Source organism: Felis catus, chromosome B4 (assembly GCF_018350175.1).
Source record: "Felis catus isolate Fca126 chromosome B4, F.catus_Fca126_mat1.0, whole genome shotgun sequence".
In the NCBI taxonomy this organism is placed as follows: Eukaryota; Metazoa; Chordata; class Mammalia; order Carnivora; family Felidae; genus Felis; species Felis catus.
In genome coordinates, this window is record NC_058374.1 from 120,247,908 (window position 1) to 120,267,339 (window position 19,432).

Consider the following 19,432-nt stretch of genomic DNA (forward strand, 5'->3'; position numbering starts at 1 on the left):
GATTTAATGAAGGCATTAGAAGCAGAATCCTTAATTTGGCAATATACAAGAAAACATGAATTCAGAAGGAAGGTTTCTGTGATTGGAGAAGCCATGCATCATACTTAATGTATGTCTCAGGAATTTATTATTTAAAGAAAGATTAGTGAAGTATCAATCTGTGAAATTCTACAAGAAATTCATTTTATAACTTAACTGATATTCCTATCATCAGTAACTTAATTTTTCACACATGAGTTCTCATTTAAATGTTCTGAATGTCTAAACCAATTGTACTTCAGTAGTGTGAAAAATATTCTATATATTTAGTATTCATGATATTCATTTAAACAAGATGATTAGAACAAATTTGTCAGTCTGAAAAAACTGCCAGTGGTATTTAGCTGGATTGGGGGAACATGATCTGAAGTCCAACACCTCCTTTTCTCAAGCCTAAAAAGAATGTAAAGTCATAAAATGTATGCATTCAAAAAAAAAAAAGAGAAAGAAATACAGAATTCATAGAGAAAAATTCTTATTCCAAGTAAGAATACCTTTCATTTTATTTATTTGTTAAAGCTCTATATCCAACTTGGGCTTGAACTCATCAACTTGAGATCAAGAGTCGCATGCTCTACCTTGGAATAACTTTCATTTTAATGAAGGTAAAATATTTCTGATATATTTCTATTTGACATAGTTTTCACTTTAATACTATTTCACAGTATTTCACTTCATTTTATTTTAGATCGTTGTCACAAAAATGATCTATGACTTCTTGTATATCACCTACTGCTACAACACAATAGCTAACACATCTAAGACTCATTGTGTACCAGGTGCAATTCTAAATACCTTCTATACAGTCACTCACTTAATTCTCAGAACAACCCTATGAGATAGTACAGTGATTATCTCCACTTTACAGATATTGAAACTGAGGCATAGGGAGTTTTAGTAACTTGCCCAAAGTCATACAGCCAGTAAGAAACAAATATAGATGTTGATGGGGGGTGGGAGGGAGGGGAGGGTGGGTGATGGGTATTGAGGAGGGCACCTGTTGGGATGAGCACTGGGTGTTGTATGGAAACCAATTTGACAATAAATTTCATATTTTTAAAAAATGGTCAAAATGCTTAAAAAAAAAAAAGAAAAGAAACAAATATAGATGGAACCTGAATCCTAGAGGTCTAGCTCCAGAGTCTGTAATGTTTGAGCACTATATGCCAAGCACTATGCTAACTTCTTTGCCTTACTTTATTTTGATATGCTGATTTAACTTTATTTTTAGAATAAAATCAACTGTAAACTTGTTTCTCTTTTATTTACACATTTGCAAGATATGTGGCTACATTCCTGAATTTATCAATAAATCTCTAATATATTTAAAACCAGCTGTGTTCCATTTGAAAAGTTAAGTTGGGGCATTATTGTCTGTATTGCATAAATATTTAAGTATGAAAAAGCTGCCCACTTCATATTTCTCTGGCCTGTTTTGATTAAGTAGCTATGGGAAGGAAAACAGATAAGAAAAAGAGATATCTCAGGATGCAGCTTACTCAATGAGTGAGGCTACAAAAGAAGGAAAAGCAGAGAGGCACTTCAAGGAATGGATTAACAAGCTCTGTCTAGTGATAGCCCAGAGCCAAAAGCAATGTATTAAGTATGTATCCTCTGTTTAACTGAAGTGTCTGCAATAAAGCATGGCATCCTTAAAACTGAAGAAACTTCTTTGTAGCATTACCACCTGCCTTTCCTAAGTAGATTTAGTCACTTCCTTTTCAGTGAAGCTAACCAAATTAATTCTCTACCTCTGAGTAAGGAAGCCATTCTCAGTGGAGAATATCCACTTTATATTCACAGGTAAACTATTCCTACACATGTGCTCCATCGTTTTTTTGAAAATTGATTTTTCTTTTACACGTAGCACCTTTGTGGGCTCTCTCCTGTCTGACCTCCCTACCATGTATGTTTACACTGAAACCTTTCTACTATCAGACCTCCCTACACATGTTTACACATGAAACATGATCATGTTTATGGTTTACTATCATGTTTTGCCCATGTCTCATTATTTATCTCATCTCAAATCAACAGTAATATTTCCAGGTTTTCCATAATTAAAACAGACTGAAAATATACTTTTTGGTTCTCTGAAATCTTTCTCAGAAAAAAAAATGTTGCTTTGGTTTGGTCTTCCCCAGTCTACTAGGAATAGAATATAAAAAAATCTAAAGGATGTTCAATGAAAGGGAGAATTCTTATCTATCCTTGTACTCCATCTTGAAAATACTTCTTCAGCAATGTTTCCATCTCTTAGTGATACACTCTCATTAGAAATAATGGTTTATAAAAACTATGAACATATGGAAAATGTTTGTTCAATAAAAAAGCAGAACTCCAAAGAGTATATACAATATAATGACAAATATATATGTGTATGTATATGGGTATATATGTATGCCTACCTGATTATATTAAATATGTATCTGTGTTCATATGTATTTGTAAAGACAGTGTATATACAGTATACGCATATACACATATATACACACTTGCATAGAAAAAATCAAGAAATTCATCAAAACTGTTTTGTTTGAACAGTATGACTATCAATAATTTTTTTCTTCTTTACACTTTTCTTCATTTTCCCATTTTTCCAAAAAAGCACATAATACTTTTAAGTATAAAAAAAAAACAGAACATTTATTGTGTAGGCTATTAACTTACAAGGCAGGGAACAAAACATCACTTTCTCCCAAAATACTGGGATTTCTCTGAATCTAGCCCTAACACCAACCAAAACTTCCTAACAATTTAATGTTCTGCTTGGGTAGTTTGCCTTTACAAATACATATGAACACAGATACATATTTAATATAAGCAGGTAGGCATATACTACCTGATTTTTTTAAAAAATTTAAATTAAGTCATATAAACCCTTGCCTAAAACCCTCTTAATGACATCTGACTTGAATGAGAATAAAATCAAAACTTTTTACCCAGATCTACAAAGCCCAATAAAATTTGGCCCCAATCTTGACCTCAATCTCTAACACATCCCTAAGTCACTCTAGGGAAGCCCTCTGCCCTTTGACTTGTGCTTCACCCTGCCTGACACAGTTCTTCATGTGGCTGGTCCCTTCCTGTCATTAGGTTTCAACTCAAATGTCACCTTCTCAAGGAGCCCTTCCTTGACTACACAATTTAATGTGTCATCTATTTCTCACTCTCATCACTCATTTCCATCACCTTTAAAACTTTTGTCACACAGCATTTATCACTATCAAAAGTTCTTGCTTCTTTCTTTACTTGCTATTATTTGACTCCCTTACTAGAATACAAGATTTTCTCACTGTATCCTCCTTACTTAAAACAGTGTCTGATATATAGCAAGAAAACAATAAATACATGTTGAAGGGATAATTACTGAAAAAAAGGGAATGATGAGAATAGCAATTGTCCATGGTACAAATTTTGGTTTAGGACCCTTTTTACAAACATATACAGATTCCAGTCTTAACCAATATCATGGTAACGGTGCAGCTGATATAAATTAATATGTATAAAATAAAGGTAAGTACTTCTAAATAAAGCCAAGAAATGAAGAAACATTCACAAAGAGATGATGGGAACATAAGGGTTTTGTTTATCACAGGCAGTAGGGAGTAGAGAAGGAATGGAAGCTCAGTTCAATAACAGCAACAAAAGGGTGAGAGTTTGGGTGATGATAGATGACCTGAGAGAACTGGTTTCTAGTGGTGACTAAAGCATGGGATTAGTTCAGAAAGACTCCTTGCAGAGGGTGGATACTTGGTTCCATGATTTGGTCCGCCACATGTCAGGCAGCTTCTTACTCAAACCTCCAGAGGAATGGCTGAAATTAGGACATTTAAAGTCCTCAAAGGATTCTTTTTTTTTATGGTCTATCAAACTGTTATACAGACTATATTATGATTTGTTTTCTGCTATGTCTGCAATGCTATTAAGCAGAACCACATGAAAAAGGAAGCAGAATGGTGTAACTCATTTCTTACAGTCCACAAGACTCAGGTCCTTTGGGATACTGGACAATGATCAATGTCCCTAGAATTAATCTTGCCATGTGCCCCAATATCAAGCTATTATGGAAGTGTTTTTAAAATTAGTGAAAAAAAATTTTTTAAATGAAGTAAAAACAAAATATATAAGAATATATTTTAAAGTGACTATAAATTGGGGCGCCTGGGTGGCGCAGTCGGTTAAGCGCCGACTTCAGCCAGGTCACGATCTCGCGGTCCGTGAGTTCGAGCCCCGCGTCGGGCTCTGGGCTGATGGCTTGGAGCCTGGAGCCTTTTTTCCAATTCTGTGTCTCCCTCTCTCTCTGCCCCTCCCCCATTCATGCTCTGTCTCTCTCTGTCCCAAAAATAAAATAAAAAACGTTGAAAAAAAATTAAAACAAAAAAAATAAAGTGATTATAAATTAAAAAACTGTGGGGGCGCCTGGGTGGCTCGGTTGGTTAAGCCTACAACTTCAGCTCAGGTCATGATCTCACAGTCTGTGATTCGAGCCCCGCCTTGGGCTCTGCGCTGACAGCTCAGAGCCTACAGCCTGCTTTGGATTCTATGTCTCTCTCTCTGTCTCTCTCCTGCTTGTGCTCTATCTCTGTCTCTCAAAAAGTGAATAAACGTTAAAAAAAATATTTTAAAAAACTGTGAAAACAAGTTAGACTTAGGAAATTATAAAATTCATGTTGAAACTAATATAAAAATAAAATTCTTAAGCCTGATCAGTGCTGGATTACAGGGTCTCACAGAAGGGTTATGGTGCATTATCATACCTACACACATAAACACGCCAGAAATAAAGAAAAGAATAAGGTTAGTGATATTTTTCATCTCTTTAAGGCTGTGTCTCCTTTTTAGTATAAAATATGCACTAGTCATTAATAGGCTGTAAAAAGATAATGGACACCACTTTTCCTTTTCTATAAATTCTCTTATAAATGCTGTTAATTTTACCTATTTTCAGAAGGCAGGAGCCTAATAAGCAGAAACAAGTCCTAATTTGACCACAGAATCAAAGCAAGAAATAAAATTCCTTATAAGAATTCATTCAAATTAAATATAGCTTTATTTTTGCTACAATGGTAACTGTCAAAAGAACTGGGTAAAATATTTGTTGACACATGCAGAAAACAACATAATAACATCTCTTTAATTCACACTCAATAGAGATGTTATCTGCCTTTTTCACATCATTGACATTTACTTATTAATGTATTAACTACTCATTTTTAGAACATTTATATCATAATATAAAATAAAATAAAAAGAAATTTAATACATCCATTAGATATAATAAAGGCTAAGGTTTTATGTGCTCAGGTTTTCTGTTTAGGCACTTTTGTCAACTCATTTAATCCTCACAAAATAATGCAGTGTTGGAATGATCCTTATTTTATAGATGAGGAAACAGAGCCTTGATTCAGAGAAGTTGAGTATATTGTTAGCAAGTGATCAAGTCAGAAGTAGAACTCAGATTGCCAGAGAGAATACTTTTTACATCATTACAGCATATCTCCCTACAGACACTGAAAGAAAAATTCAGAAAACAAGCATAGACTGAGTGCCTACAGCATGCAAGGCATAAAGCACAGTGTGCTGGAAAACATAAATATTTGTGACACAGATACTGCCTTCAGGCAGCTCACAATCTAAAAGAATAGATACCAGATAACTATATAAATAACTATAATAAAAGGAAGAAAAACACAGATGTCAAAAATAAGTTAGTTGAATATTAAGAGGAAGGATATTGTTTCTGGCAGGGGAGCATTAATTAAAACTGTAGGAAGGAAGTGGCATTTAAATTGAACCCCAAAGCCTATAGAATTAACAGTTTTGTAGCAACGGGTTGCATGCTAGCATTTGGAAGAAGTACCCATCTGATATACCACAGAAGGTATACATCTCATTTAAAAATTAGTTTCTAGAGGCACCTGGGTGACTCAGTCAGTTCAGTGTTCGACTTCAGCTCAGATCATGACCTCACATTCATGGGTTCGTGCCCCGCTTTGGACTCTGGGCTGATGGCTCAGAGCCTGAGCCTGCTTCTGCTTCTGTGTCTCCTTCTCTCTCTGCCTCTCCCCCACTTGCACTCTGTCTCTTTCTGTCTCTCAAAAATACTAAATAAACTTTCAAAAAAATAAAAAAATAGTTTCTAAAAAAGTCCAGAGTTGTTCTATACCAACACTAATCTGGTTTCAGTTGCTGAGAAATGTGTTTAAGCTGAATATCTAAAATAATCTCTGTGAAATTGTGCTGTAGAGCTTAAAAGTTTAGCTTGCTAAACTTTGGAGTCTTGTTACATATGCACAGAGAATGCATTTTGTGGGTTCATTTTTGCCATTTCTCTAGGCTTCACTTCCATTTTTTCTGTACAGGATAAAACATTTTCTCACCTGAAAATATTTCCAAATAGAATGATTTTATATGAATTTTATTATAAGTATTAAGGATCTAATTTCTTTATTCCATAGACCTGAGATTAGTAAACTTCAGCAAAAATCTAGCTTACTATCCATTTTCATAAATAAGGTTTAATTAATACACAGCCATGACCATAAATTTTCATATTGTGAAAACATGCTACAATGGCAGAACTGAGTAATTGTGATGGAGATCATATAGCATTAAAACTTAAAATATTTATTATCTGACCCAGATACATGTACAGAGAGTGTGCAGATCCCTGCCAAAGACAATTAATTCAGCAAATATTTATTATGGAACCACAAGGATAGGTAAGCTAGTAGGTGGTTAGTATGGGTTGCTCCCTATAAGGCTGTAGCCTCATCAAACCAAGTTAAAAGTTCACATTACATTATAGTCAATCATCACATGTAAGTAAGAACTTGAACAACTTTTGCTGTAGAAAAAAATACAGTAGGTGACTCGGGCTGTAATATATTTGTAAGTGCTCTACTCTTAGTATTTATACTATGAGCTAACATTTATTGAGTATTTATTGAGTGCTAGACCCAATTGTAAGCACTTAATAGAAGCAATATATGTCATTTATTCCTCACCACAAGCCTAGGGGGTAGGTACTATTATTATCCTCATTTTACAAATGATGAAATTAATACTCAAGGTGATTTATTTCTGAAATTCCACAGCTTATATTTGTTAGACATGGAAATTTACAGAACATGCTTTCATCCATGTAGATATTCAAGCAGAGACTGGATAACTTCTTAAAAGATATAATAGTTTATATTTTTTAAAGAGAGCAAAAAAAAATAATAATGACTACCATATGGGTCTGGCATTGTTCTATGTGCTTTAAACCCATTCTCCAATTTTCATATCACCCTACAAGGTAGGTACAAGTTCCCTCTTTTAAAAATAATGAAAAACTATTGACAGGTTACCAAAGACATAAACCTAGTAAGTTGTAAAGCTAAGTAAAACTTAGCTCTACCTGACTCTCTTGATTATCTCAAGCTATTTCCATTTTTTAAAAACCCTAGCTGTACTTCCATCGTATATGAAAAGGAACCACCTTTAAAAATGAAAGCAGCAGATATTCATTAGTTAAACAATGCAGTATCAGGCAGGAAAAGTAAGAAAGAATAACCTATATAATTAAAATAGCAGAGAAAAATAGGGAAATATGAAATATATTTCTAAATATAAATATAGAATTCATTCCTAATTGCAGCTAAGATCAAACTCAGAATAAGTCAAAATAGAATTTGATGGACACACTAAGCCTTCATTAAAGGAAATTTTTATTAATTCTTCTGCTAATAGAAATGAAGATCCATTAACATTTAGCTGATATCTCTGACATCATCAGATATCCCTTTTTCCAAGGGAGGAGAGTCCCAGTCAACCCATTTCCACACTATTGTTGAAGGAACATCTGAAGACGTAAATGTGAACAATACTCTTTTCTTAGAAGGCATGATCAAATGCTAAAGAGATAAAAAAAAAAAGGAGAGGTTCTGAGCATTAGGTCCAAATGACCTGAGTTGGAATATTTACCCCTGCTACTTCATAATTTTCACCATAAACAAGTTAATTGACTTCTCTGCACCTTGGTTTTCTCACCTATAATGCTGCTTGTGTGAAATGCTGTACAGGGCATCAAGTATGCCTCCTTACAATACATTCAACCCAAGGAATTCTCCCAGTTATACAATCATTTTTTTCTCAGAGAAGGTCTTCAAAAGAAAATATTATTTTCTTACTCATTCCCTTTCTTAATCTGCATATAGACTCCATCCATATGTCTTTTTGGTTTGAAAGGCATGACAAGAATATTCACTGCGTACCTACTATGCATGGGTGAGTTAATAAATGTTGAAATGAGGTACTGAGTGTGAGTATCAAACAAATCACATTCAGGACTTTAACAAACTACACAAAATGATATTATCAAGACTTAAAACTTGAGGGGCACCTAGGTGGCTCAGTCGGTTGAATGTCTGACTCAATTTTGGCTTAGGTCATGATCCCAGAGTGATGGATCCAGCCCCACATCAGGCTCTGTGCTGAGCATGGAGCCTACTTAAGATTTTCTCTCTCTCCCTCTGCAGTCTGCCTCTCTCTCTCTCTCTAAAATATTTTTTGATTAAAAAAACACAAATTTTGAGTACCAAGATTTTCAGGGTACCAATTTATGCAACTCCCATTGAAAGCAACCACTAGGTAATCACCCACTCTGGTCTCAGCTCACATTTCTAGTACCAATTTGCAGAGCCAAGCAATGGCATATAGACCTCAACCTAAAGAGCAGCTGAAATAAACTAGGATTTAAGGTTTTGGGCTCTAGAGCCTCTCTAAAATATCAGCTATATGACTCAGCCTGCATGACATAAGAAATTCAAGCCATGAAGCTTCAGAAAAAAGTGCAGATCAAAAAATGACCAACAGAACATCTATAGAGCTTATGAGGTGAATCTAATCAATATAATAGTCAAATAGATTAAAAAAATGTACATTATAGCAAGATATGGCAAATGATAGAATGGAGAAGAAAGATAAATCATTCAATATTAATGCTAGATATATTCTCCTTCCTCTGGACCTTGAGTCTTGATAGAAAAGTAAATTTAATTTCAGCATGCTATTTGTAAACATAAATATGTAAATGTGATTCACTCGCTAAAATTTTGTAGTGTAAGCCTATGAACAAAATATGGGAAACTTGGCCAGTGACACAGGATAGAACATAAATGTGAACAAGCATGACAGTCTATAAGTCTATAAGGTAGCAGGTGAAGAAGGGGAGGAAACATGAAAAAAGCAACACAGGAGCTAATATCTTAATTTTCCCAAATAGGAAGTCAAGAAATACTGCCTAAAGTTGATGAAACATAACACAGAAATATAAAAGTATTATCTAAACAAGTCAAGAAATACTGCCTAAAGTTGATGAAACATAACATAGAAATATAAAAGTATTATTTAAACTCCTTTTTTTTTTCAACGTTTATTTATTTTTGGGACAGAGAGAGACAGAGCATGAACGGGGTAGGGGCAGAGAGAGAGGGAGACACAGAATCGGAAACAGGCTCCAGGCTCTGAGCCATCAGCCCAGAGCCCGACGTGGGGCTCGAACTCGCGAACCGCGAGATCGTGACCTGGCTGAAGTCGGACGCTTAACCGACTGTGCCACCCAGGCGCCCCTAAACTTCTTTAAGTATAATATTATTTGAAGTCACCAAGCTAACCAGTAAAAAAAACAAAAACCAAAAAACCACACACCTAAAATTTATCATAAAAAATAACAAACATATGTAGAAGGATTGGAGACAGAGATAATATAAGTGAGCTAAAATCCTTACTCACAGAGAAATAAGATACATCATTTAAAGCTGATCAATCAAGAATTGAGATATATTATTTAGAAATATGGTAAGCTTGAGATTCACTCTAGTGTGTGACACATTCAATAGTTATTGAATACCTGCTATGAAGCAGGTATTGTGATAGGTATCAAAGATTTATAGGCAAATATGAAACATTAATATAGAAGTGCTCAGTTATATAACTAGAAAATTAACATAATATGTCAAGTGATATTTTAGTAATAATGTTAAAGGCCTTTACTATCATAGAAACTAAACATATAGTGCACACAAAATAAAATTGAGATCCTAAAACTTATGCCCCACAACCAAAACTCTAGGAGAAAGAACAGAGATGGAATAACACTTAGAGGAGTCATATTAGAGATATTATTTAAACATATATGGCAGTGTTTAGTTTCTAGACTGATGAGTCCAAACTATCATTATCTAATGCTGTAATGCTGGGTCCAATCAATTCAATATGAGAAAAAAAAAATCAAAAGATCATAAAGATTGAAGATTCAGAGACATAGTGGCTATTATTTGCAGGTTATATAATTTCCTAATCAGAAAATCAAACTTGAATATTTATATAAACCATGGTGTGATTCCTAAGATGACAAAAAAAAGGTAGAAAAGTTAACAGCTTTCCTATCTACTAGCAGAAACCAGTTAGAAAATACAATGGGAGGGGCGCCTGGGTGGCGCAGTCGGTTAAGCGTCCGACTTCAGCCAGGTCACGATCTCGCGGTCCAAGAGTTCCAGCCCCGCGTCAGGCTCTGGGCTGATGGCTCAGAGCCTGGAGCCTGTTTCCGATTCTGTGTCTCCCTCTCTCTCTGCCCCTCCCCCATTCATGCTCAGTCTCTCTCTGTCCCAAAAATAAAAAATAAATGTGGAAAAAAAAATTAAAAAAAAAATACAATGGGAAAAATATTCACAATAGAAACAAATATGAAATAATAAAAATAAAACCATTAAATGTAGAAAACTACATATAAAAAAAACTAGATGCTACTTAACAACATAAAAAAGGACTTGAAAACATAGAAATTTATGTTATACTCCTGAGAGGGAAGATACAATATTGTAAAAACACCAATTTTCTCCTAATTAATCTCTAAATTTGACATTTTTCCTAGCAAAAACTCAGGAAGTAAGATCTAAAACTATAAAACTCTTAGAAAAAAAATGGGTGAAATCTTCATGACATTTGATTTGACAATAATTTCCTGGATATGAAACCAGAAGTATAGGCAACAAAGGCAAAAGCAATAAACTGGACTACATCAAAATTTAAAACTTCTGTGTTTCAAAGGACACAATTGACAGAATAAAAAGGCAATCTATGAAAAGGGACAAAATATTCACAAATCATATATCTGACAAGGAATTAATATCCAGACTATACCAAAAACTCCTACAACTTAACAACAAAGAAACAGTCCAATTTTTAAAATAAAGAATTTAAATAGATATTTCTCCAAAGAAGATATACAAGGGCGAATAAATAAGCACGTGAAAAGATGCTCAACATCACTTAATCATTAGAGAAATGCAAATCAAAACCACAATGAGATGTCACCTGACACTATTATGATGGCTACTATTTAAAAAAAAAGAACATAAAATACAATAAAAGTATTTATGTGGATGTGAAAAAATTAGAACCTTGGGCACTGGGTACTATTGGTGGAAATGTGAAATGCTACAGCCATTATGGAAACAGCATGTCAGTTCCTAAAAAAATTTCAAATAAAATTACCATATGATCCAGCAATTTCACTTCAGGGTATATGTCCAAAATAATTGAAAGCAAGGTCTCGAAGAGGTATTTGCACATCCGTATTCACAGCAACATTATTTGCAAGAGCCAAAAGGTGGAAGTAACCCAAGTATCCACTGATGAACTAATGGATAAGCATAATGTGATATATACATGCAATGGAATATTATGCAGCTTTTAAAAAGGATATTTTGACACATGCTAAAGCATGGATAATCTTGAGAACATTAGGCTAAGTGAATTGAGTCACAAAAAGACAAATACTAGATGATTCCACTTACTTGAGATACGTAGAGTAGTAAAAATCATAGATATAGAAAACAGAATGGTAGTTGCCAGGCGCTACAGGTAGGAAGAAATGGGGAGTTATTGTTTAATGGGCACAGAATTTCAGTTTTGCACGACTGAAAAGTTCTAGAGAATGATTAAACGATGATGTTAATAAACTTAACATCACTGTACTGTCTGGCTAATATTGCAATATCTCTGTTATGGGTATTTTACCACAGTTTTAAAAAAAATTAAAAAGGGAAATGAATGCAATATAACATTTAAAATCAAAACAAAAAGGCTAGGCTATTTAATAAATGGTGCTGGTACAACTAATTATTAATTTGGGGGTGAGGAGGAATCCAAGATAAATTATAGAATTAAAAATACACATATATATATGTGTGTGTGTGTTTATTTATACAGATAAGTTTGTTTGTATATCTCTCCAAAGTTAATAATTATACACTTATATTATACAGTTAATAATTATATACTTATATTATATATTATTTATACATTGTATTTATTTATACATATATATGTATTTTAATTCTATAATTTATCTTGGGTTCCTCCTCACCCCCAAATTTTATATATATATATATATATATATATATACACACACACACACACACACACACACACACACACACACACACATACATATAGTAGCTCCCTTTTATCCACAGGGCATATGTTCCAAAACGCCCAGTGGATGCCTGAAACCATGGATAGTACCAAACCCTATATAAACTATGGTTTTTGCTATACATACATAACTATAATAAAGTTTAATTTATAAATTAGGCACAGTGAGAGATTAACAACAGTAATAAATTCGAGCAATTTTAACAACATACCATAATAAAGGTATGTGAATGTCATCTCTCTCTCTAAATACCTAATTGTACTGTCCTCATCCTTCTTGTGATGATGTGAGATGATAAAATGCCTACATGATGAAATAAAGTGGGGTGAATGATGCAGGCATTGTGACATAAGTGTTAGGCTACTATTGACCTTCTAACAAATCCATCTGAAAGAGGATCATCTGCTTTTGGACTGTGATTGACTGTGGGTACCTGAAACCACAGCAAGCAAAATCACAGGTAAAATACACATATACAGTAAAACTTTGGATTGTGAGTAACTTGTTCTGTGAGTGTTCCACAAGATGAGCATTCCTAATAAATTTTAACTTCATAAACGAGCAACGTCTTGCAATACGAGTAGTACCTGACACCAAACATCACATGATTACAACTAAACCAATGGTTCTTGAAATTTGCTTTGATATACAAGTGCTTTGGATTACAAACATGTTTCCAGAATGAGTTATGCTCACGAACCAAGGTTTCACATAAAGAAAAGATGGCAAACTATTTTTATGATTGTGGAGTTGGTCAAGGTCAGCCTAAACAAGACACAAAACGCAGAAGTGTTAAATAAATGTATTTTAAAATCTTGGCTTCATGAAGATGAAAACTTCTGCACCACAAAAAAAGAAACATAAAGGGCAAGCAACGAATTGAGGAAACATTGTTTTGAAATATTTTTCACAAAGTTTGATATCCCGACTATACAGTGAATTCTCACTTTCACAGTAGTTTTGTTTCACAAAGTCACCATGACCACTGAATTAGCAAATACTGAATCACTGCTCTTAGGAGTAATACAGGGTTAGGTACCTGCAAGTCTTTGGTCACAGCATTTTCATCAACTGATCAATATATAATTTGTTAGATATGTGTTTTTATTTAAAGATAATTTATTCAACATATATTTTTTGATTAATAAACACAACTCACAGCCAATAGCACTACAACTTATGCCTGAATGAAGCTTATCTGACACACATATTTTCTCAGAAGGTACATCAATCACAGCCTTCTTGAGATCCGGGAAACTCTAGGCACAACTTCAGCACCATACTGAGAGTAATTTTAAACAGTGAAATCCCCCCCCCCCAAATAGCACAAATTGTTTAAGTGGCACTAAATAGGCTGAGAAAATGAAAACTGCTTATGCAGTTTAAGAGCTGAAACAAGAAGGCAGAGCTTTACCTATTCAACTGGAAATGTGTGCATCAAGAGACTCAAAATTTTCAGTGCTCTCTGCATGTCCATGAATGATCTGAAAGCATCACAAGTATTGACTTGAGGGTTACAAATAAATTTCAGCAAGTAGGCACATTCACAAGTACATAATCCACAAACAACAAGGATTAGCTGTATTAAAATACATTTATAAATAAATTCTTCTAAAAATAAAAAATGTTAGGGGTGCCTGGGTAGCTCGGTCCATTGAACTTCTGACTCTTCATTTTGGCTAAGGTCATGATCTCATGGTTCATGGGATTGAGCCATGTGTCTGGCTCTGTGCTGACAGTGGAGAACCTGCTTGAGATTCTTTCTCTCCCCCTCTCTGTGCCATTCCCCTGCTAGCACACACGTTCATGCACTTGTCCTCTTTCTCCCTCAAAATAAATAATTGTTTTAAATAAATAAAAATTAAAATTAAAAATGGCAAGCCAAATAAACATGTAATTCACACAAAAAGAATACCAATGTCCAAAAAATATTTGGGGGAAAAAATTCCTTCTCACTAATAATCAGGGAAACGTGATTTAAAACAATGAGAAATAATCATTGATGTCATTAATAAAAATTATGCAAAGACAATCCACAAACAATTCATCCCACAGTGTCTTCCAGCTGTCTCTACATAATCCTCTCAAAAGAGCAATTTAAAATTTAAAGACAACTGCACCAAAAATGTCTCGAAAAGTATAGATTTACATGAAAAATTAATTAATGAATGAGTGAATTGATGGGATTGGTGAATAAATAGATGGATGGACAGATGCAAGCAATTATTTTCAAACTATTCTATGGGGACTCATGGTGACATAAGGAATTGGCATGACTTTTTACAACTCATGGCATTTATTTTTTTCACAAAATATAAAACATTCATTAAAAAATTAGATTGCTTATTATAAATAATCCAAACAATGTTTAAGTATATAAAGTAGGAAGTTAGAGTCCCTCTGATATATTAAGGATTAGATTTAACTATTAGATACAACTATAACAACTATTAACATAGTATTAGCATAGTATACATATTGCCAGGCTTTCGAAACACAAATAAATATTATTCTTCTCTTAATGCACTTATTATGAAGTTAGTTTGCACTCTACATACTCTTCTGCAAACCCTATTAAAATTGCCAGATTGTTATTTTCAAAAACCAAGAACTGAACAGAAAAAGATCAGTTTGCATTTGTATAGGAAGGAATTTATACAGAAACTTACATTTATGTTTTAAAATCTTTATAACAATCCTATAAACAGAAAAATAGCCTTCTCATTTTAAATTATAGGAAGCAAAGCATAAGTTACTTGTCTAAGATTATACAACCAATAAATAGCAGTCAGGATAATGACCTGAACTAAATCTTAAGGTTAATCAGGGCAGAAATCATATATAATCCTTATTTTATATCATTCACAGTTACCTGGCACAAAATTTAAAACAACATGAGGGCATGATGCATGTTTATATTGTTTAGTGCTCTATACCCTGCATGTAACAAATGGTCAGTAAACATTTATAGAATAAATACATGGATGAATGTATAAAAGAAGAGAAAAATGTGGAGGGATTCTAAATGAACAGAGATTCCTATCAAGCCAACAATTTTTTAATCTTTAAGATAAATAATAAATATCTTTAACAGATCAACTACCCTGGAAACACAATGTAAGATGATAAATCAATTGAATACACACTAAGAAAGAGTGACATCAGTAATTACTGATATACTCTTCAACAGAGAAATGCTACAGTGGAAAATACTGAACAGTAGACAATATGCAGATTTAGCTTACTGTGAGAAAATGGGCCCTTTAAAACTTTTTTTTTAATTTAACAAAGTATTCACATGGGTTTGGATCAAGCATTATAGATATGCAAACTTGCGGAAGTTACTTAATCTCTTGAAACTCAATTTTCTCAAAGTTAAGTGAGTGAATAATAATAGAATTGTGGTGAAATTTAGGAGATATAGGAATGTAAAGTGCCTCTCACCATACCTGGCATGGGCTAGTCATTCAATAAACGCCAGATATTATTGGGTTTTTTTAAGTTTATTTAGTTGTTTTGAGAGGGATGGGGAGAGTCAGAGAGAGAAGGAAAGAGAATCCCAAGCAGGCTCTGCACTGTCAGCAAGGAGTCCAATGTGGGGCTCTATCTCACAAACCATGAGATCATAATCTGAGCTGAAATCAAGGGTCAGATGCTTAACAGACTGAGTCACCCAGGCACCCCACATGCTAGCTTCTACTGTTAGCATTACTATTATCATTATCAGTATGATAATAATTTCCTAAAAATATACAAAATGAAGACTTTCCAATGGTAAAGTTTTAGTCCAATTATTTTAAGTCATTAAAATGACTCATAAAATCATAAAAACCTAGATCAAATGAATGCTTGATATTAAAGCTAAAATACATTCCTCTGTAAATGCCCACATCTCATGCCTTCTGCCTATACACAAAAAAAACATGCTTCTGTTATTTGAATGAGTAGGTAACAGATGAAAAGTCTACTACTGACCTAATTTCCACAGTCACTATATTAGTCTCCATTACCCACTGTAACAAATCACCACAAACTTAGTAGCTTAAAACAATATTAATTTAATCTCAGACAGTTACTGAGATCGGAAGTCTGAAAGGAGTTTTACAGGGCTAAAATCAAGGAGTCAGCAGGGCTTATTACTTCTGGAGGCTCTAGGAGAGAATCTGTTCCAGACTTTTTCATTTTCAAGACGCCACCTACATTCCTTGACTCATAGCTCCTTCCTCCATCTTTGAAGCTAGCAATGTAATATTTAATTTTTTTTTCTCTTTCTTCATCATATCATCTTCCCTATTTTAAGGACCCTTATGATTATGTTGGGTCCACCCAGGCAATACAGGATAATCTCCCCATTTTAAGATCCTTAGTCACATCTGCAAAGTCCCTTTTGCCACACAAGTTAACATATCCACAGTTTCTAGATATTAGAACATGGACATTTATAAAGAGAGGGGGACATTATTATTTATTATATTTCATCCCCCCAAAGATCACATTCATCCACAGCAAAATCCATTCATCCCCATCTCAACATTCTCCCAAGTCTCAACCCATTGAAGCACCAATTTAAACTCAGAATCTCCTCTAAATCTTATCAGCTCAAAAGTCCCAAATCTCATCATCTAAGTAGGTATGGGTCAAGTTCTGAGTATAATCCATCTAGAAGGCCAAAATGATTTTCACTGGGCAGAGCTTGTTCTTTCTGGAGGCTCCAGAGGAGAATTCACTTCCTGCTTTTTGGCCACCTGCATTCACTGATTTGTGGTTGTATCGCTCAACCTCTGCTTCCATCATCACTTATCCTTCTGACTCTGACCTTTTTTTTTTTATAAAGACCATTGTGATTACACTGGACCCATGTGGGTAATCCATGGTATCTCCGCATTTCAAGATCCTGAACTTAATTGCATCTGCAAAGCTCCTTTACCATGTAATGTCACAGAGTCAGGTTGTGAAGATCAAGATGTGAAATCTTTTGGGGAAACTAATCTGCCTACCACAGCGGATAAACAATGTTCATTAACTAAACTGTATCTAAAATGTTTAACCCGTATGTTCAATTACATTGTTTTAAGTACTCCCCTCATTCACTGCCCAAATTACTGAGGTAATATTTTGTCATTTTTACATTTTGAATGTTGATTCTTCTGAAAGTTTCAGCAAGAAGTTCAGCAACAGAATAAGATTTTATATTGAATCATACAATTCCCAGAGCTGTTGAGATCTGAATAATTCCTCGACTAATTATTATTGTTTGGAGTATTTCCAAAGTACATAGAAGCTTCATTACAGGCAGAAAAAGTTAAACCCCTATAATAAAAATCATAACTATTCTCAAGCTGAAAGATACCTAACGAATCATTTCAATTTCAAGGATGAGAAAAATAAGACCTCGGGAAGTTAAATGATTTACTAGATGACACAAACTCTAATGTAGAGGACAGTGAGAATAAACTTATTTTAATAATATCTAATGCTGAACTGCATGGAAATCTGTTCTAAAAGCAAGCCTGAAAAAAAGCTACTGCATTCCTGGGGCACCTGGGTAGCTCAGTCAGTTGAGTATCTGAGTCTTGATTTTGGCTCGGGTCATGATCCCAGGGTCATGGAGTCAAGACCCTCAGTGCAGTGGGCTCTGTGCTGACTGTGGAGGCTGCTTAAGATTCTTTCTCTCTCTCACTCCCTTTCTCTCTCTCTCTCTAATCTCTCTCTCTTTTCCCCTCTCACTCTCTCTCTAAAATAAAAAATAAAACATTAAAAAAAGAAAAAAGAAAGCTGATGCATTCTCATAAAAAGAATTCCTTAATCTCAGGTTTAGGTAGCTTTTTATTTAGCCATCTGAACTTCTTAAATATTGAGGCAAATATTAATAAGGTATTTTTCTAAATTGCTAGGGGAGTCTGATAAACTATATCAGACTAATTAAAATTAGAGATATTTCCCAGAATGCTACACATCATGATCATCAGGATGATTAATAGCAGTTCTACTGTTGTTGGACTAATGACTGGTTTGGAAAATTTTCTGAAAGTTCATAGTCCCTATAAGTATTATAGTTTCTTATTTCCCTGGAGACAAAGCAATTAACTCATGCTCTAATGTAACCCTAAGATAAATATCTTGCTAATACATGTGCATGGCATAAAAGTGCTTTTAAGAAAACAGGTATATCTTCACTTAATTTTTTTAAAGCATCTAAATTAAATTATATAGTGCCCATTGTTACTTATTCTTTTCAAAAAACACCAAAACTAGTGCAATATCTTTAAAATGTTAGTTCGATTACTAAATGTATATTAGGCTTATTGATTTTTCTAATTATAAGATAAGTAATATGGACATAAAGTAGAAATTAAGATATACAGACCTTAAACAGGCCAGTAAACATTGTTATTGATACGTGAAAATCTTTTTAAAGTAAAAATACTCATATTAACAGAAATAACCAGATATTTCAATATGAAGGGAAGAAAAATGTTTGTTTTGACCTACAGAAAAAACTAAAGTCTCAAAAACTATGGCTTTTCATATGTATGTGTATGTGTGTGTTATGTACACCATCATGCCAATAGAGAGATTTTAATCTTATTCAATTGACAACATTTATAATAGTTGGCAAAATTTCTCAGAGTTTATATACATACATATATATATATATATATATATATATATATGTATATATATACACACACATATAATCTGATAGTGGGTAAGGACAAATCATAAATGTAATCTTTAAGGCTCTTTTCACTGTAAAGTCAGAATACAGATGTCTAGGAAAAAGTTTAAATATCTCATCAGCAATGTGAGGGTGTATCAAAACATAAAATTTATTGTGGCTGTAAAAATAGACATTGTTAATAAAAATATTTTTATTTTTCCCACTAATAGAAATAATAATTATCC

The 19,432-nt window shown here is 33.8% G+C and overlaps 1 protein-coding gene across 17 annotated transcripts in view; it reads right to left on the reverse strand.

The window, feature by feature from the left end:
- ANKS1B (ankyrin repeat and sterile alpha motif domain containing 1B) overlaps window positions 1–19,432 on the reverse strand; it is a 1,072,204-nt gene that overhangs the window by 749,921 nt on the left and 302,851 nt on the right. The window lies entirely within an intron of this gene.